Raw genomic sequence first — 20,392 nt, forward strand, 5'->3', positions numbered from 1 at the left:
ACCGATGGCTCTGAGTTAACTTATAAGGAGAAAACTCATCTGGTCGGATTTTATACTGATCTTGAAAATTACAATATCTATTGTAAAACTCCTCCACATTATGGTCAATACGTGCCACTAGTGCACATGTTGAACTACGGTAACTACTATGGAGATACCCTGGTAAGATTTCTTGCTATTACGACATCCGTGCATCTTTTGCATACTTCTAAAACTAGTACATCATTGCTAACTATGAAGTTATTACTATGTTTTTCAACAGATAATCCCAGAGGATTGTGTGCCTCATTTGATGTATCAGAATGGTATCCTTGATGTTTTGAACATACAACCAGGTCATCCTACGAATCTCAACTGTCCATACCGGATTTCTAAAAGAAGTGGAGACATGAAAATCAAAGAATGGAAAAAATGTATGGACAGTCGCAAGGAGGTTCTTGGAAGCAAAAGGAAGCGAAGCGCAAAAATTGGAGACAGGATGATCTCCATTCCCCATAATGGAGAGTCGGGGTCTATATTGTTTTATGCTATTTTACCTTAAAGCGGGTATTTAGGTCCTACCTAATACCGATGATCATGTGCTAAGAACAATTAAGTAGGGTTGGTTCGATGACTATGAGGATGATGATCGTATGACTTGTTATTAATAACGAGTAGAAGTTGTATGATGATGATTAGTAGGACTTGTTATTATGATGATGCATGATGCGGGCATGAAGAGTTATTATATATCAATGGGTGAAATGAACATGGGTTGGAATGAAGTGAAGGCAACAAGCATGTGGTGCATGTCGAAAGTAGTACTAATCCAAACTTGATCAAGTTAGGATTAATATTACTTTCGACATGCACCACATGTTGCCTTCACATTAATCTAAGCCATGTTTAGGCATAGCAGTAGTGTTGGTAAATCAAGCACGGAAATAAGAGAGGACAGTTCTCTCTGTTAGCTAGCTTACACACCCTAAATTACCCCCTAAACCCTCCCCCTTTCAAAAAAAACAAAAACCCCAGCCACTGAAATGGTGACGCGTGGATGCCTTTTGGTCCCGGTTGGTGTCACCAACCGGGACCAAAGGCCCTCCGGCATGGGCTGGCCGCAGCGGCCACGTGGAGGCCCATCTGTCCCGGTTCGTGTAAGAACCGGGACTAAAGGGCTAGGGCATTAATAACGACCCTTTAGTCCCGGTTCAACAACCGGGACAAAAGGCCCTTACCAACCGGGACAGATGACCCTTTTTCTACTAGTGGGTGGCTACCTCAAAGCCCGGCTGTTGTGGGACAAGGCTGAGCAAGACCTGCTTGCTAAAGGGGTCGAACCAGAGACACTGAACTGGCCAGACCGTTCAAGGACTTGGTTCTTCGGGGTTGGGGGAACCATGGACCCTGAAACAGGGAAGTGTCGTTGGACGGAGGAGCAAATTGAAATACCCGTCAAGAATCTTCAGAAGTGTATCGCCGCAGCGCAGCAAGGGACGATTGTTCCCGACAGAGAGAATGATGAGCTCACCGAGGCCCTCGGGAATCCTGAGCACCCTTGACGAACACGAGGCACGGCAGGTTCTGTTGCGTGGAAGGTTTGGTTTCCCGGCATAGGCAGTTGCAAAACCCAGTAGAGGAAGAGGAAACTGGAGCAGAGCGAACTACAGAAGCTGAATGCAAGGGTACGAAAGCTAGAGGAACAAGTTGAGAGCCAGCGATGTGCCGGATCTACCCCAGAAACTACCCCGCCATCTCAGCAGAGAAGCAGCGTGGCTTCCACCGAGCTTGTTCAGCAGCCAGCTACCCCGTGGATGCTATCACGGAGGCTCAGCATTGCCAGCTTACGACGCAATGGCAGCACCTCAACGTCAAGGCGGCTGTCGGCTCTGTTGCACCTCCTCAACCCGACGCAAGTTTTCACTGTCGTCCAATTCCACAAGGCTATGCTGTTGTGATGGTGGATGAAGTAACGGAGGGATTTGAGGAGCTGGAGCTTGACCACCCTACAGGTGAAGGGGATACTCAGCTAAGTCTTGCTCTGAAGACTCCATGTCTATGGCGGAAGGAGCACATCAAGCTTCCGAACTGGACGCCTCTGCCTCCGCCTCCTCCTCGTCCTCCGGCAAGTCAGGGCACTATGTCTCCTCCTCCTCCGGCGAATGATCAGGGCACTCCGCCTCCTTCTCCGGCTGCTCCGGTGCATGAGGGCGGCACTCTGCCTCCTTCTATGCCTGCTCTGGCGCGTCCGAGCAGCCCGACTTCTCCTCCACCTCGTCATCAACGACGGAAGACAGAAGCCGCTGCTCCGCCTGCTCCGGCGCGTTGGAGCACTCCGCCTCCTTCTACTACTCGTCAGCTGCAACGGAAGAGAGATGTCGCCGCTCCGGCGTCCAGCAGTATAGCCAAAGGCGAGAGGCAATATAGATTCGTTCCATCTCTCAAGCCTCTAGAGAAGTTACCATACGAGATGACCGAGGAGGAAAACGCGAAGATCTGTAAAGCCCAAGTGAAGGACTTTTTTGCAAAGAAAAATCCACCTCCGAAGAAGCCGATAGATCTGGTGAAAGCGAAGCGGACTATCGATGCCCTGAAGCGACCACCACCGTCTCCGCCGCAAACCAACTATGAGCGCATTATTGAAAGGACATATAAGGAAGTGGAGCGGTCGGGAAGTACTTGCAGTCATCTAATGTTAGCAGAACGAAGAAGTGAAAAAAAATCCCCAGCTCGATGAACAAGCGAACCAATCCTATCCCCCGCTCAAGGTGTCTAGCGATATCGTCGCTAATCATCCAGGGATGGTGCCCGGTACCAATCCTGCATATTACCTGCCCGATGATGCACAGTTTGATACAATGGAGGTGGACGAATTCAAATACCGGTATGGGAAGCCTCTCGTCAAACCTGGTCATCCTCCTCTAACAACAATGATGCAAAGATTGCATGAGTGGTATATGGACACCTGCAGCGAGTCTGGGAAGGATACTTTGACGCTGAGAGTTAAAGAGGAGCACCACCTCGTTGGAATTGATCTGTTGTCTGTTCCATTTGAGGAGTTCTTCCAGTTTCACAATCAAAAGGCCATCGATAAAATAATCGTCACTTGCTACTGTCTGTAAGTACTACTTCTGTAATTAAGTCTCTATATATAGATCAGCTCTTTCATTGCATGTATATATAATTATCCTCACTATATTATGCAGATTGAAGATCGTCGAATGCAGAAAAGCACAAATCTATGATATTGGGTTCAGTAACACAAATCTCATAGATGAATGGACGGTTAAATATAATGCCACAGAAACCGAGGCCAACTTGCTACAATAGTTGCTTCAAAATCAAAGCAAAGAGAAAATACTTTCCTTACAACTTCAAGTGAGTGTTACTGTCTTGTGCATATTCGGTTTCCCTTATTACTCGAGGTTATAGTAACGTAATTGATGAGTTATGCATGCGTGTGCAGCTTCCACTTTATTGTGCTGGAGATTAAGCTTGAGCTGGGAGTAGTAACCGTCTTAGACTCAAGAAGAAAAGATCCCCAGGAGTATGCGAACATGACTGAAATGCTCCAGAAGTAAGTTCAATCAATCATTATCGCACCATATCGGCAACTTTGTTCATTTCCTGATATCAAGTAATTATTTTCTTTGTCTCGCAGGGTTTGTAAAGAGTTCACCGCAAAAGCTCCGGGACTGCCGGGGGAGCTTCGATTTACACACCTGAAAGTAAGTACTACTAGCTAGTTCCGCACATCACCCATTGATTCTAGCCAGTTTCATCAATACCATAGCATGCTTGCTTATCAGTTTGATTGACCTCTATTTCTCGTAAAGTGCTTGTGGCAGGAAGCTGGGAATGATTACTGTGGATACTATGTTTACGAGTTCATCTACAACGCGACGTCCTCTAAGCGGGGCTACTCTAAAAAACAACATGAAGTGCGTAAGCAATAATATTCACAATTTTATTTTATTACCATCATTTGTGTTGAGTTTCATTCATATATATGTATTGAACCCATTCTTCAAATTAGATGTGGCACATGCTGAATGAACTCCTACTAGAAGATCGCATACGAGCAATTAAAGAGGAATTGGCGGGATTCTTTCTTGACCATGTCATAAATAAAGCCAGAGAATACTATGTGGAATTTGACATTAGATGTTAGGGAATTGTAAGAGATCTTATATTGTATATATGTAGCTAGTAGCGTCGGATATATATAAGAAAACTTGTTGTTCGACCAATCTCTCGGAGAAGGAGAGGTCGATCACTTCTCTCTGTATATGTTCATGAGTATCTTGTGTACTTAATGGTTTCCTTCATTTTCTAATTACTAGCTAGCGTGTCGAGTCCTCTCTATACGTATAGTATGTAGCATCGACCAAGCACGGAGATAAGAGAGGACACTTCTCTCTATTAGCTAGCTAACACAATATATGAAACCCCTAAATTAACCCTACAAAACCCCCAAAACCCCCATACCCCACCCCCCTTTCAAAAAATACAAAAACCCCAGCCCTTGAACTGCTGACGCGTGGATGCTTTTTGGTCCCAGTTGGTGCTACCAACCAGGACAAAAGGCCCTCCTGCCTGGGCAAGCCGCAGTGTCCAGATGGATCCCCATCTGTCTCGGTTCGTAGGCGAACCGGGACTAAAGGTATTGGGCTTTAGTCCCGACCCTTTAGTCCTGGTTCCTGAACCGGGACAAATGGGCCTCTGGAACCGGGACAAATGGGACTTTTTCTACTAGTGCATATACGTGCGCATTCATATTATGGGCACCAAAGGACATGCAACTCAAACCAATCATGATCACCAATTAACCCATAGGGTAAAAAGAAACAACTCACACATAATAGCGATGAGACAAATCATTGGATAATAATTATAGCATCAAAAACCATGTTCAAGTAGGTGATATGTCCATTTTGCATCATGTTTTCCTGCTATTATTTATAAAAAAAATTCTCGATTTATAAAGCAATTCGAATGCCTTTTCTCTCTTATTTTGCAAGTTTCACTTGAAGAGGGAGATTGCCGACAGCTAGAATTCTGGACCTGAAAAAGCTACAACATAGATGGATATTCTCCTGAGCTCCAAATGACCTGAAAATTTATAGAGAATTATTTTGGAATTGATAAAAATACTGGAAGAAGAATCATCGGGAGGGGCCCACTAGTGAGCCAGAAGCTCAGGTGGTGCCCCCCTAGGTCATGCCAGGTGAGCTCGTGGCTCCACCACAGGCCTCTGTGGCCCCCTTATCCTACAAGATCCTATTTTCTCTAGAAAAAAATAGAAAAATAATTTCGGGACGAAGCACCATCATCTTGAGGTGGAACCTCGGCAGGAGCCCTTTTGCTCTCCAGCGGAGCGATTCCGCCAGGGATACTTCCCCTCGGGAGGGGAAATCGAAGCCATCAACATCACCAACAATCCTCTCATCGTGGGAGGACCAATCTTCATCAAAATCTTCCCCAACACCATATCGTCTCAAACCCTAGTTCATCTGTTGTATTCAATCTTTGTCCCTATACCTCATATTGGTACCTATGGGTTGCTACTAGTGTTGATTACATGTTGTAGTTGATGCTAGTTGGTTCATTTGGTGGAAGGTTATATGTTCAGATTCTTAAGCATATTCAATACACCTCTGATCTTGAACATGAGTATGATTTATGAGTAGTTACTTTTGTTCTTGAGGACATGGGAGAAGTCTTGTTATAAGTAATCATGTGAAGTTGGTATTCTTTCGATATTTTGATGATATGTATGTTGTACTTCCTTTAGAGGTGTCATGTGAACGTCGACTACATGACACTTCACCATATTTCACTACTAGGAAAAAGCCTAGCAGTAGCGCGGGCGCCCTTGCTACTGCTACGGCGCTACAACTAACTTTTATCAGTAGCGTGGGTAAGACTGCGCTACTATTATCCATAGGTAGCAGTGGCGTGTGTTAGGTAATATCGCTACTGCTAATAGCTGCAACGCCTCAATAACAAGCTTGCTACTGCTAAGGACACGCTGCTGCTACACACATACCCCACACTACTGTCATTATTTTTTGATTTTTTTCTGCAGCATATTTCCTTTGTATTTGTACAGGTTTTATACAGTAGTCTCATCATATGATTTTATGATTGTGATGGGTTATTATATCAGTGCGTGAAAGAGATGTGTATTAGGTTCAAGTGGAGGCAACATGGTGCAAATCGAAAGTACTACTAATCCAAACTTGGTCACTTTGATCAAACAACTCAGCATCATCATTATCATAATAGCAAGTCATACTCATCATCATCATAGTCATCTAATAACTCATCATTATAGCACATCACTCATCAGCATAATAAAAACTCCTCCTCACATGATCATGAGTACTAGCTAGCTAGGACCTGTTACCCTCTCTAAGGTAAAACAACATAAAACAGGATAGCCCCTGACTCTCCATTATGGAGAATGGAGATTATCATATCTCCAATTTGTGGGCTTCACACCATGTTGCCTCCAAGTAGCTCGCTGTGATTATTCATAACTTTTTTCCATTCTTTGATTGTGAGGTCTTCATCTCTTTTAGAAATCGTGTATGCACAGCGGAGAACCATAGACGGACTTGGTTGTAAGCTCATAATATCAATGTAACCTTTCGTATGCATCATATGAGGCACAAAATCCTTTGGGATTTTCTGTTGAGAGCATAATAATAATGTAGTAAGCATATTTTATCTTTAATTAGAAGAATGTATGTTCAAGATGCACTAGTGTCATAATAGTAAATATTTTACCATGCCATTTCCATGGATGTTGTCGTAGTTCAACACGTGGACTAGTGGCATGTGTTGACCATAATGTGGAGGAATTTCATAATTGTTATTGAAAGTCTCAACATCAATAATAAATGAGACAAGATGATCTTTATCCTCGAAAGTTAGTCCAGAGCCATCAGTCTAGTAGGTTTTGTCTACTATCTTTCGCACATTTCTTGAAGAATGGAAATAAGTTGTCAACAGAAATAAGCCGTCAATATTTTTTTTAAATAAACAAGGTAAATTACTTAACAAATTTATTTGTCAAACTCCCAAAGATGTAGAATTGGAAGCATGTCCACATCCACCCAAATGTCGATATTGTCGTCAATTTCATCTTCGGGACGAATATCGAACGTTATTTTCATATCCTCCTTAAATTCAAAGGACTTGCAAAGTCCTCTCCAAGTTGAGCAACCAAAATGCGAGCTATTTGGTAAATTAAATAGCTTAACCAAAAAAGTGAAATCACACTTTCTCCTCAGGTGAGCTCTCTTCATTTCTGTTCTCTCCCTATCTTCGAAACCTAGCTTTTCCAAGACATACGGTCTTGCATGACATGGGATGAACTATTCGAATTGTAAAAAAATGGAAATTACACGTTGAAGCCAAAAATCACAAGTCTGGCTTAATTACGCAAAAATACTTGCCGTCAAAAACGTCGAAAGTCTCCTTCAGCACGATGGTGAAGCACCTACCATTTTGTAGATGAGGCATCCTGTCGCACATACCCCGTGCATCTTCGCACTAGTCGCACTCAGGGATCATATCGTCGTTAGACATATCCTGTGTTCATAAGTCAAAGATTACAAATCGACGACAAACAATAGGAACTCAACACACAAATAATTAATATTCATCACGGGTTGATTGTTTGTTTGTCGAGACTTTTGTTGAAAACTCCTATCTCACGTGGTGTATATGGTGGGCACTCCATCTCTGATATATTTGACCATCGGTGATGGTCTCTCCTCCCTTCGTCCCTGAGTGCATTACACCAAAATGTCTAGCACACGGGAATGAAGGAGAAGTGACCCCCACGACAACAATCGGGATTCTTCCTCTCTGACATTTGCGACCGTTGGTGGTGGTAGCTAGCTCCTCCTTTCATTCCAAAGTGCATTAGACAAAAATGTCTAGCACCTTGGAATGAAGAAAAGCTACCCCCACTACAACAGTCGGAATTCTCCGTCCTGTCTCATATATGGTGGACACTCCCTCACTGATTTTTCGACCGTCGGTGATGGTCGCTCTTCTCTTCCTTCCCATGCATTACCGAAAGGTCTATCATGGGAAGGAAGAGGAAGAGCGACCCCCACAACAACAGTCGAAATTCTTCTTCTCTCATATATGGTGGACACTCTCCCTCGCTATTTTTTTGACTGTCATGTAAGGAGCCCCGACAGACTTAAAGTCAACCTGAAATGTCGCTTAACTCTCTTTATGGCAAATCCAAGGCACTTGATATTTACTAAATTCTAGCACAAGTCATGCTAAAATGCAGGAAAAATCTGGCATGACCTTTGCTGAAAAGGACATATCAAACGCCTGAAATTTGCCAGAACGAAAATGAATCAACATTCTGATAAAACATAGGCCACTCGGATTTTCCCTGTGATACAAAGATGCCATACACATAAAATGATGTTTAAAATTGAAATTCTATCCGTATCAATTATTATTTAGAAAAACTAGCTTCACATTGCCACAGCTACTCTTCTACTACTACTACATCTAGAACCCGAACATTTCATTTAGACATGAAGCATAACTAAAGACACTAGTTATACTCTATTTAACACCAAGGAGAAGACAAGGAGGAGGTGGACATTTAGTTCACCGACTCAGGTGTAGAGGAGTAGAGGAAGCTCTGACGACAATCACTCCAGCAGGGAGATGCGACACTTCAAAGCCTGCATATTCCATCGAGTGAAAATTTTAGATCATCAACTCTCGTGTAGCATTCTTTGATGAAAAAGTGATAATGACATAAAAATAATTAAATTTTCCAATACATTTCTATATTGAAAAGAAAATTTATATACCTAAAGTTTCTTACTAAAAATTCATATTACTAAATTTGATACCTAAAAATTTGTCATATAGCATTCCAATACATTTCTATAATTGAAAATTTTTTATACCTAAAAATTTATATTACTAATTTTTTTAGGAAAATTTTCTATTACTGAAAATTTCTATCTACATTCTAGACCAAAATTCTACCTATCTATTCTATTCAAAATACCTAAATTCTACAATCATCAAATTCTACCATTGTACCTATGTACCACTACCATTAAAAAACCTACATTCTACAATCAAATTCTACCATTCTACCTATCTAGCACTAACATTCTACCTATTTAGTGGAAGAACAGAGGGTGGGAGGAAGAACAGAGGAAGAACAGAGGGTGGGAGGGAGGGATGGAGGGAAGGAGGGAGAGAAGGATGGAGAGAGGAGGGACGGAGGGAAGAATAGGGGTGGGAGGGAGGGAAGGTGGGATGGAAGAATAGGGGGTGGGAGGGAGGGTCGAAGGGAGGGAGGGTGGGAGGGAAGAACATAGGGTGGGAGAAAGGCAGGGAGGGTCGGAGGGAGGGAGGGTGGGAGGGAAGAACATAGGGTGGGAGAAAGGGAGGGAGGGTTGGAGGGAGGGATGGGGCTGAGGGAGGAGGGAGAGCTACCACGGGAGGGAGGGAGGGTCGGCGACAATGGGCAATGGCAGACTGGCGATGGCATAGGAGGTGGACGGCGGCGGCAAGCACTACAAAAAAAGACACATCCATGACATTTTGGGCCGAACGAAAAAATTAATGTCATACTTATGACACTTCTATGATGATAATTGTGACAAAACCCGGTATCATCATAGATGTGGTGTTGTCCTACTTCTATGACAAAAAATCATCACAGGAAATGGGCTTTCGTCCTGGGCGGGCCGGAGACGCAGCTGCATGGCATTCTTTGGGCCGTCCATGACGGAGAAAATAGTGGTAGAAGCGAGGGCGAGGAAAATATCGGGGTGGTCCCAGTTACGGTGGGTGGTCGGGGCCGAGCGTTGCACGTTTCTCTCGTACACGCACATGCGTAGGTGTGAGGCGTTGGGCTCTAACTGAACCCGAGCAAGGCGTTGGGCTCTAACTGAACCCGAGCGATTGCACTGCAGGCTACGCGTTACTGAACCCGAGCGATCGATCGATGGCTGTTAACTGAACCCGATCGAGTGATTCCTTCGCTACTGCTGCTAACTGAAGCCGATCGATGCTGCCTCTGGATGAACAGTGAGCGTTGCTGGGGGGTTGGATGAACAGATCCCGGTGGGGGTGGATGAACAGGACCCTGTGGTGTTGCCTCTGGATGAACAGGACCCCGATCGATCGAGCCGGTTGGGGCCGGATGAACAGGACCCCGTGGAGGGCTGAATGAACAGGACAACCCCGTGGAGGGCTGGAAGAACAGGAGACGGTGGAGGGCTGGATGAACAGTAGCCCCGTGGAGGGGAGGTTGAACAGGATCCCGTGGAAAGGGCTGGTTGAACAGTAGCCGGTGGAGTAGCACGCGGTGGAGGCTGGATGAACAGGAGCCCGTGGATGAACAGACGTAGGTGGAGGCTGGAGGAGGTCGACGGTGGATGAACAGTAGCCCGTGGAGGCTGGAAGGGGTCGACGGTGAAGATGAACAGTATCCCGTGGAGTCCCGTTTTGCGGTACGCAACACCCCTTCGGATGAACAGGACCCCCGTTTCGACCGTAGCGCTCCAACACAAGTCCGTTTCCTCCATTTTGCGGTACGCCACACCCCTTAGGATCAACAGGACCCCCCTTTCGACCGTAGGAGGTCAGTTTTCTCAGTTTTGCGGTACGCCAGACCCCTCCCGATGAACAGGATCCTGTTTCGAACATGGCCGGTTGAACACAAGGTCGTTTCCTCCGTTCTGCGGTGTGCCTGGCCTCGTTTCCATCGGCTGTTCCCTCCAAGCCGGTTGGCTCCCACGCGTTCCGTTGCCTCCCGATGAACATGATGCATTCTGTTGCCTCCCCATGAACACGAGGACGACGCAGTTTCTCCGTTCCGACCCAGTCATGTACCCGAGCCCTGGCCGTACGTACGCGTGAGTGGGTCCCAGCAGTCAGGGGGCGAATCAATTGTTTTTGCCTGGACGCACTTCCTTGCGTGCAAAGATGTAGCTGGTAGGTCCCAGCATTCAGGGGGGAAACGTTTTTTTTCACGAAATACGGTGCCCCGTCCGGTGGGTCCCTGCTGTCCAGTGCAGGAATAATTATTTTCCGCGTAATAAGGAGGCACTTCCTTGCGGCTGCCGTGGACCCAGCTGTCAGCCTCTCCACATACAATACTCTTCCGATGGAAGTCGGTCGTTGACCACATTGACCATGCCGCGCCGAGAGCACCAAGGCGGTGGATGACGGCGAGGCCTAGAAAGGGGACGACGCGCAGCCAGGGAAGACGCGACAGTGGATGCCCACATGGAGAGGAGTACGAGCGTTCACTGGTTCGGCTGCGGTGCGAGGCTGCCGTCGCCGCAGAATAACAGTGGGTGTGGGTGAGTAGAGGGATGGCCTGGCCAGCGGTGGGAGTAGTAGGGGGAGGTGAGGCCTCCGCGGAATCACAGCCGTCCACGGGAGGCAGGAGCCTCCGTCCCGACCGGCGCTGCTTTGGGCGGCTGGAGCAAGAAGACCAGAGGTTGAAGAAGCACTACGACCGTTGGATAGACATCGTATGGTCACTGGAGCTAGAATCGTTCATATTGACTAAGATGACAAAGCATTCCGTCCCCGTCAACTTAGTAGGCCCACAAGTCATCCTCCCACCAAGGTGGGTCCCAACTAGCATGGGGAGTATTCATTTTTTGTGCCCAATAAGGAGGCTCTTCCGGCGGGTCTGAGCTGACAGCGGGGGGAACGTTTTTTCGTGAAATACGGTGGCCCGTCCGGTGGGTCCCAGTAGTCAGGGGGAAACGTTTTTTTCGCCAAATATGGTGGCCCGTCCGGTGGGTCCCTGCTGTTAGGTGGAGGAATAATTATTTTCCGCGTAATAAGGAGGCACTTCCTTGCGGCTGCCGTGGACCCAGCTGTCAGCCTCTCCACGACAGTACTCTTCCAATGGAAGTAGTTCCTTGACCACGTTGACCACGCCGCGCCGAGAGCACCAAGGCGATGGACGGCGGAGAGGCCTAGTAAGGGGACGACGCGGAGCCGGGGAAGACGCGGCAGTGGATGCCGACGCGGAGAGGAGTACGAGGGTTCACTGGTTCGGCTGCGGTGTGAGGCTGCCGTCGCCACAGAATAACAGAGGGTGTGGGTGAGTAGAGGGATGCCCTGGCCAGCGGTGGGAGTAGTAGGGGGCGGTGAGGCCTGCACGGGAGGCGGGAGCAGGCGGTCCTGCCAGCGCTGGATTTGACGGCTGGAGCTAGAAGATCAGAGATTGAAGAAACACGACGGCCTTTGGATTGACATCCAACGGTTACGTCTGCTAGAATCGTTTGTTGACGTATATAATAACTAAAAAAATCTTGCATACGCGTCAACTTAATAGGCCCATAAGTCAGACCATTCTCTCTTTTTTAGTAATTTATAAATAGCTCATTGCGACTTCTTATGCAATTTATTGCAGTCTGTTTTTTGGTTGGCCAGTGCCAATTTCGCATATTTCTGCGGGTTCCAAACTATTTTTAATACCGAAATGTCGAGCCAGATTTAAAGTACTTTCAAGATATATTAAAATTAGGTTAATGCCCACTAAATAGGAATCTGAAAATGTGAAAAAATTCAGAAATTATAAAGTAATTGCCAATTTGTCATCTGTTTTTATATTTACAACCCATTTCATATTACTTTCAAGATTTGCAGGCATCTTGAAAGAGTTGCAGCCTATCAGGGCGTAGAAAAATAAATAGGCCTGGATTGGGTATTCTTCAGAAAAAATAAACTGGGCTCATTTACACAAAGAAAAAATAGCTGGGCTGGTCACATGGTGAACATAAAATATAAGCCTGGGCTAGATGGGCCACAACCCAGTTCAAACCCTGCACCGGCTCAACAATAACAAAAAAAATACTACTCGAGCAGCTACGTCCCAGGTGTCAGCCGATCTTGTGTTGTTCTCTTGCCTATTGACTATATACGCTCACAATGTCGTGGGTCCCAGATGTCAGGAAAACACTAGGAGGAAGCATTTTATTTTTCCATACGCTGACATGGTGGGCCCGTACTGTCATCCTCTCCACGTACTTCTGCCGATTCCTATTGCTTGTTGACCATGTTGACAACGCGAGAGGGCGGCGCCGCGGCGAGCGCACCAAAGCGCACGGAGGACGACGGAGAGGCCTCAGACGTCGGCGTTAACGATTTAGGAGACGGTGGGGCGGCGATGCGTGCGCTGAGGCGCAGCCAGCCGTGGGAGGCGGATGCAAGCGGCCCCGCCGCCGCTGGTTTGGTTTTGGCGGCTGGAGGAAGACATGACTGAAGAAACGCGACAGACTGTAAAAGCAGCAGGAGTACTTAACAACCTTAACTGCAACCAGCAGGGGCACTTAACAACCATAGCTGAAAGCAGTATGAGTACTTATACAGGTTCAACCGTACAAAGCACGCCTTAAATAGTGCTACTTTGCCTACAGTTAACCAAGGATGAGGCCGCCAAGCCCCAGGACAAGGCCCAGGCGCCACCCCACGCATCCACAACCTTCTGAAAGCGGCCTCATCTCGCAATGTGGTCAATAAACAGGATATTCGCTTTGGAGCCATGGAAAAGTAGGAACATAATCTTCTGTCCTATTCTCCAGGATGGACGGGCCTTCATTATTTGAGACCACCCATGAATAAGTATCTTTTCACCTCCAAGGGGAATGGAGTAGGTCGACATAAACATCATGCTGTGACCAAGCGCAAGTCTGACCCGACCATGGTCAGGCATCTGTATAGGAACAATAGAACTGGGCAGTTTCTGCTTCAAGAAGATCACAGGTGTAAAACTGCGTATAAGCAATAGTTTATGAACAACATATATAACAGAAAACAGCTCGTACCATAAGTTTCTCGACAGAGTTGGACCTGTTCAACGAGTGCAGCAGTGGCACACATATCCCACGTGGCCTTCCACCATTGAAACGCCCCACAAGGACCTCAAGACGATCAATAAAGTGTAGAAACTAGTGGATGTCGTCCCAGTCAACTTCAGTGCCATTAGTAATAGTCGAGTTGTTACAAAATAACAAACGAGCTGCCTACTTAACTCTGAAAAAACCTACACGTGCCACGAATTATAAGAAAATATTAGTTAGAAGTAGCATCTTCGTGAGAGATTCGTTTCTAGACAGAATAGGTGGATAAAGAAGTAATCGAGGCAACAAGCAAGAACCAGATACAAAACTAACATGGATGAAGAATTGGAACGACGTCGGGGTGGAAGATCGTAGTGAAGATGAGACCAGGTTCTGCTATTTCCATCAACATTCGTGCGCCAACTTTCAGTCCGTAACACTTGAGAAAGTTTATCCAAGTTCGGCCATAAAAAAAGCAGCGATCTTCTTGGTTCATGAACCCAACTCGGAACTTATATCCATGGCTTGTCTTCACTATGACCATTAAACTGGTGTCTTCAGTTATGGCAAGTCTGACCATCTTGAGTACATGTGTTCTAGCAGAGCAAATAATGCACTGCAGGACAAATAATATGAGAACACAATGTATTCCCTATCCAAATCTAGAAATAACTTCCTCCTTCACGTCAGTGTTGACCATCGTACTGGTAGTACCTTTTACCCAAATATAGAAATCCAAATTTCCAAATTAGTCGACAACATGTTCAAAAAAACCCCACCCTCCCGGATAGAAACGAGGACTCTAGGAATATACTGTGCGTGTTTTAAAATCCTGTGTTAGGATGAGAAGGAACAAGTGTGGCGTCTCGCCGAGGGCGCAGAAACCTGTAGGGTCCTCGCACTTTGGGCACTGCAAATGAAACACACAAGATTCAGTAGGAATAAAAATGCATCAACGGTAGCGGCTGCCATCCTAGGATTATCCGTGACCAAAGGACTTGGATTTATCGGGGATGGATGAAGAAATCGTACCTGGTTCTCCATGAGAAAACCCTATGCAATCGCCGAGAGGGGGTTTTCCCTGAACAAGCAGGCGAGGGAGAAGGGGATTCAGGCCCAGTAAAATATTGCCGCTTCGTCCGTCCAGCTTACTACTAAAGCAAGAAAGGGGGGGTTTGAGATTTGACGGCTCATTGGCCATTACTGCGGCGCTACGACCGGGGTGTCTCTACCGTGCAGTTGTGTGCTCTAATTTGTGCATATGGCACGTGGACCCCGTTGCCGGATGCCCCAGATATCAGCGAAAGGAAGTATGTGGAACCAGAAGTTCAGTCAGTGGTTCAAAGAGAAGGTAAAGATTCCAGAATAAAGTCTATATGTACATACATATGCACGTACATTTCAGTATTTCTGTGTGAAGATGTTAACATAGCTATTTTTCACTGCGTAGGTAGCCAGCTTGCACGAACATGATAAGAGTGAGCTCACCGAAGACCTTTTGGCACTATCACGTGGTCCATTGGAAAATGTAACATGTTTTACTGGCTATGACATGAATGGATTCAGATATCGTGTTCAAAGTCGAGATAGACACCTCTGCACACAGAACAGTGGGGTGGATGTACTTTCAGAACAAGGGGATAATGGCAATACAGTAGAATATTATGGCATATTGACAGAGATAGTCGAACTGCAATACTTAGGTGGAAGGCGTGTGACATTATTCCGTTGCAACTGGATTGACATATTTGACAAAGAGCATGGGATGAAGAAAGACAACAAGCATGGAATTGTTAGTCTTAACCTGTAGCGTTTGCTTCTGACAGATTAGCCTTTCGTTCTGGCTAGCCAAGTCTCTCAAGTATTTTTTGTCAAGGACAATCTTATAAAAGGATGGCACGCAGTCATGAAAAATCCATCACGTCATGCTTATAGTGTACCACATGGACAGTCTGATGATGACTCTAAAGCTGAACCTGACAATGGCGATGAAGACAACTTGCTTCAAAATTCGACATCAACATCACGTAGAAAGAGAACAACATGATGACACTAGTTTATGCAACTCTTAATCTGTAGTAATCAATTTTCTTCATATTTTTGCTTTCACATTATTAATAAACAGTGACACAAGTAGGTCTGTACTTACTTTATTTGATTTAGCATTCAATAATTCATTTTCAGAATATAAATATTCACTTATTTAATTCAATTTTACCTTGTATAGCTTTTGTGCACACTTCAAACTAACGCTATATGCGTAGGTATCACAATGAGTCAGCACAGGTATGGAAACTTGACAGCATTAGCTCGGGAAAGATGCTCCTCGCAGTTGAATAAGTCCGGACTGGTACACCAGGGTATTGCTAGGCGGACCTTGCCAGCGAAATCAAGTCAAATAGCAGATTTCAGCAGAAAAAGGGTTACTCACAAGCCTCATTTGCAAGATGAGGAACTATGGAAAAAGTATGAGTTAGCTGCAAAAGGTATTACAGAAACATAAAAATATTATTCAAGCTATCTACTAAAGGATGATATAATGTGGTTGCTTGTTTTCATAGATGGAAATGATGCGGCAACAAATACACCAATCTTGTTTACTACAAATTGGGATGTTGATGATTCCCGAAGTGAGTTTCTAAGTACCATATATTGTACCAAGAATTGTTTCTATGCTTTATTGTCTTCAAGTAACTCATAATATATTGCAGCTATGAGTGATGAAGCTGATACCAGCAATATGGTGACATGGGAAATGATATGCATGATTTTCATGGTATGAAAAAAATTCAATTTTTTGATTTTTCCTTCATCCACCATGCTGACCGATTGGTTGTATATTTTCAGATGGTGCAAATGGTGCAGATGAATTAATGGATAATGAAAATCTGGAAAGTGAAGAATCCCAGGACCTGTAAGCACAACAATGCAACTGAATTAGTTGATGAAAATCTGGAAAATGAAGAAGTGCAGGGTAACCATGGCCTTACAGCTACGTCCAATACTAGTAAGCTCAGCAATGCAACTTGATTAGTTTATACTTCATTCGGACCGCTACAATATAAATTGTAGCTTGAATGTTTTTCTTTTTTTGTACTTGATTAACGTATTTCTTTCGAACGGTGCAGGATCTCAAACGGGTGAAAAACGTAGGGTCCGTGGGAAAAATAAGTGCAAAGAAGTAGCTGATCTCAAGGAGTCCCAAAAAATTAAAGTCCGGTTTTACAATAACCGTGCGCTTTCCAAAAGTTTTGCACGACACTTGGGTAGAATCGTCCGTAATCCTAGAATTACCCCGATGAGGGTAAAGGAATGGTCCAATATTACTGATGCAACTCGGAAACATATATTTGATGCAATTAAGGTATGTTTGGTTAAAAGATCTAGCATTATAATCTGAATTTTTGTATTGATGTATTTATGAGACTCTGTTTTATGAACAACTATTTAGGACAACTTCGAAAATATTGACGACAACATTGGAATAGATGTCTACAAAGATGAGATATTAGACCATGTCAAGAAACTTTGGATCAACTGGCGTGGAGTCTTGCACCGGCATTTTGTGAAACCCAACAAGACTATGCAGGAGGCTATGAAAAAGGTACCTAAAGATATTCCAAAGGATGACTGGGAATGGCTTGTCAAGGAGCATTTTTTCAACAAGGAGTTTCTGGTAAGTTCTCATGTTGCCTCTTAATTTTCAACCATTTTGTGCAGTTGACAATATAATCCTCTTTAACTACAGAAAAAGAGCAAGAGAAACACCCAAAACAGAGCGAACCTCAAAATGCTTCACCGATCTGGTAGTAAACCCTTTAGACAAATAATTTGGGACATGGTACACACTTTCACTTCTATTGTTTTTCATTCCAATAATATAATATCAGTGTGAGTTGTCTTGCCATTTTATTTCAACTAATAATAGTCACTTGCCTATGTTGGAACAGGGAGGAAAGGAAAACAATCCACCGAGTATGGATAAACTATTTTCAGAGACACACAAGAAGGGTACAGACTTCCCTGATTCTACAACCTCCGCCAAACATGTAAGACTTAATTTAACGTTCATAACTTCCATAATGAACAGAACGTGTACAGTTCCTACTTAGAGATAGAAGTTTATGCAAATAACTTACTGTTGGCACTTCAGGCACAAATTAAGACCATAGTTCAGTTGAATCCTGGTCTTTCAAATGATGAAGTCATGCAGAAATGTGACACATCTAAGAGGCGTGATCGCGTAGTTGGATTTGGTGGTGGAATTAGAGCAAGAGATTTGCGAGGATCAGCATTAAGTAAGGCTGAATTAGTTTCTCAACTTCAAGCTTCTGAGCAAGCGAAACAAGTACTCGAAGAAAAGGTCAATGGCATGGCGCAAGAAGTATCAGAAATGAAGCATCTTCTATCTGGTAGATCTCTAACTGATAGTTCTCATGAACGCCAACATGATCAAGTAAGTTGTTCTCACACATTGGTTTTATTTTTCATTATACTTTGATGCCATTTATTTACATGGATTGACTTTCATAAACTAATCAACATTTTGTAGGACTGATGGTCCACCAGAATATATATAAGCATAAGGAGGCATTATAAACGCTGGTGAAGAATGATATCCATTCAAACAACGATGGTGTCCCTCTATTGAAGACTAATAAATATTGTCTTTTCTACTTGTCTCGTTTTCCATATAGATATGATCAAGTACATTGGTGATATAAGGAGTGCTTTTGACTGAAATTTCTTACAAGATATTTTAATTTCAGAATTGTATGTCAGAATATTGGTACTTCTATTAATAAAAGAGGTTATGAAATGTTGGAATATTGATCCTTTCAATTAAATTTTTTTTGTTTATATATTAATGTGGATGTTAATATTGAAATGTTGGATGCTGCATAAAGTGATTGTTGAAGGAATGTTATAATAGAAGTGGTTTTGAAGGATATGAAAGTGTGAAGAGAGTGGTCGGTAATGATACTTTTTGGCCAGCATGGTAACATTATTAGCGACGACAAAAGTGGTTGTTATTGCCTTGGGATCAACACACCATCCCACTATTATTAGCGATGACAAAAGTGGTCGTTATTGCCTTGGGATCAATGACGACATACCATCCCGTCGTTATAAGAATAACGACCAAGAAAGGTACGTGGTCGTTATACTTTGAACGACGGAGCCTACTACGACCAGCAGATTGTGGTCGTTATTGACCTTTAACGACCACAATCCAACCTTTAACGGCCACATATACCGTCGTTAAAAACCGTTTTCCTAGTAGTGCAAGATGTCCATAACCGGGGACACGACTAATCATGATTAGTTCACTCTGCAGAGGTTTGCGCACTTTTCCCCACAAGACTCGATCTCCTCCGTTGGATTTCTCGCACTACATGGTGTTTGAGAAACGGAAGACCGAGACACAGTCTTTCAGAAGCATTAACTCTAACCCCGGGTAGACAGTACCAACCTACACCCCCTGCATCTGCTAGCCTACCACTGGAAGAGGTCATGCAACATACTCAACTATGCTAGAGCCCATAACAGCTTGTGGCTGCACACAGAAGTTTCTAGCATGAATAATCTTATGATCCCTTTGAGCCTGGGTGGCATTCCATAGGGTGATCACACGGTCCTCCAGGATCCCCTTGGGAAAGCACTGGGTTCTCCAGGTGCCCGGGCAAACCACTGGGTGCTCCAGGGTGCCCCAACCAATCCACCGAGATGTGTATTAAAGTAGCCACCTTAAGTTAACCATTAAATAATAATCTCACATCTGTCATGGACACACTCAAACCCAATCGATGTCTACGAGCATAGCATAGCAGTAAGCATAACGTAGAAGTAACTCCCAAGGTTTGAATGCAGGACAATAGGTTCCTACCTCATCAACTACTTCCCAATGCCCACATGTTATCAAGTCCTAACCATGCAATGTTTGAGGGTGAAACTAATGCATAAAAATTGGGTATGAAAGGGACATGATCAAAGTGTGAACTTGCATGTACTGTTGATGAAGATGATTCGCACTCATAACGCCTGATAGTTCTACTCGTCACACTCCAGTCAATCTATCGTGAGCAAGCAAGAGTAACCACACATAAGCAATCACTCAAAAGATCGGAAAGAACGAAGAAGACAATTCGGAAAACATGAAAACCAAGAAAATAACTGTTGCAACATAAAACAATTTCCAACAGTACCGAAATTAGGTGAATTTGGCCTTATCAGAAAGTTTAGTTCAAGAGCTTCGATTAGCAAAAAGAATCAACTCAAGCGGAGCTACGAAACTCAAGTTACGATCAAAAGAATATTCAAATTCAAATCTGTTTGAAAAACAAATTTTAAACTTTCAAAAACATGTTTAAGTTGTTTTACTGGATAGAGGGGATCATAACGGTGTAAAAGTTGTGAGTGTTTGAAAACCAGGGGCTATTCTGTAAAAGCTTTAATCACGGATAGGTCCCTGACGAGAAAAGACAGAAAAAGAAAAAGACTAAAAAGTGAACGTTCACTACCGAACGCTAACGAACGAA

This window comes from Aegilops tauschii, chromosome 5 (genome assembly GCF_002575655.3).
Source record: "Aegilops tauschii subsp. strangulata cultivar AL8/78 chromosome 5, Aet v6.0, whole genome shotgun sequence".
In the NCBI taxonomy this organism is placed as follows: Eukaryota; Viridiplantae; Streptophyta; class Magnoliopsida; order Poales; family Poaceae; genus Aegilops; species Aegilops tauschii.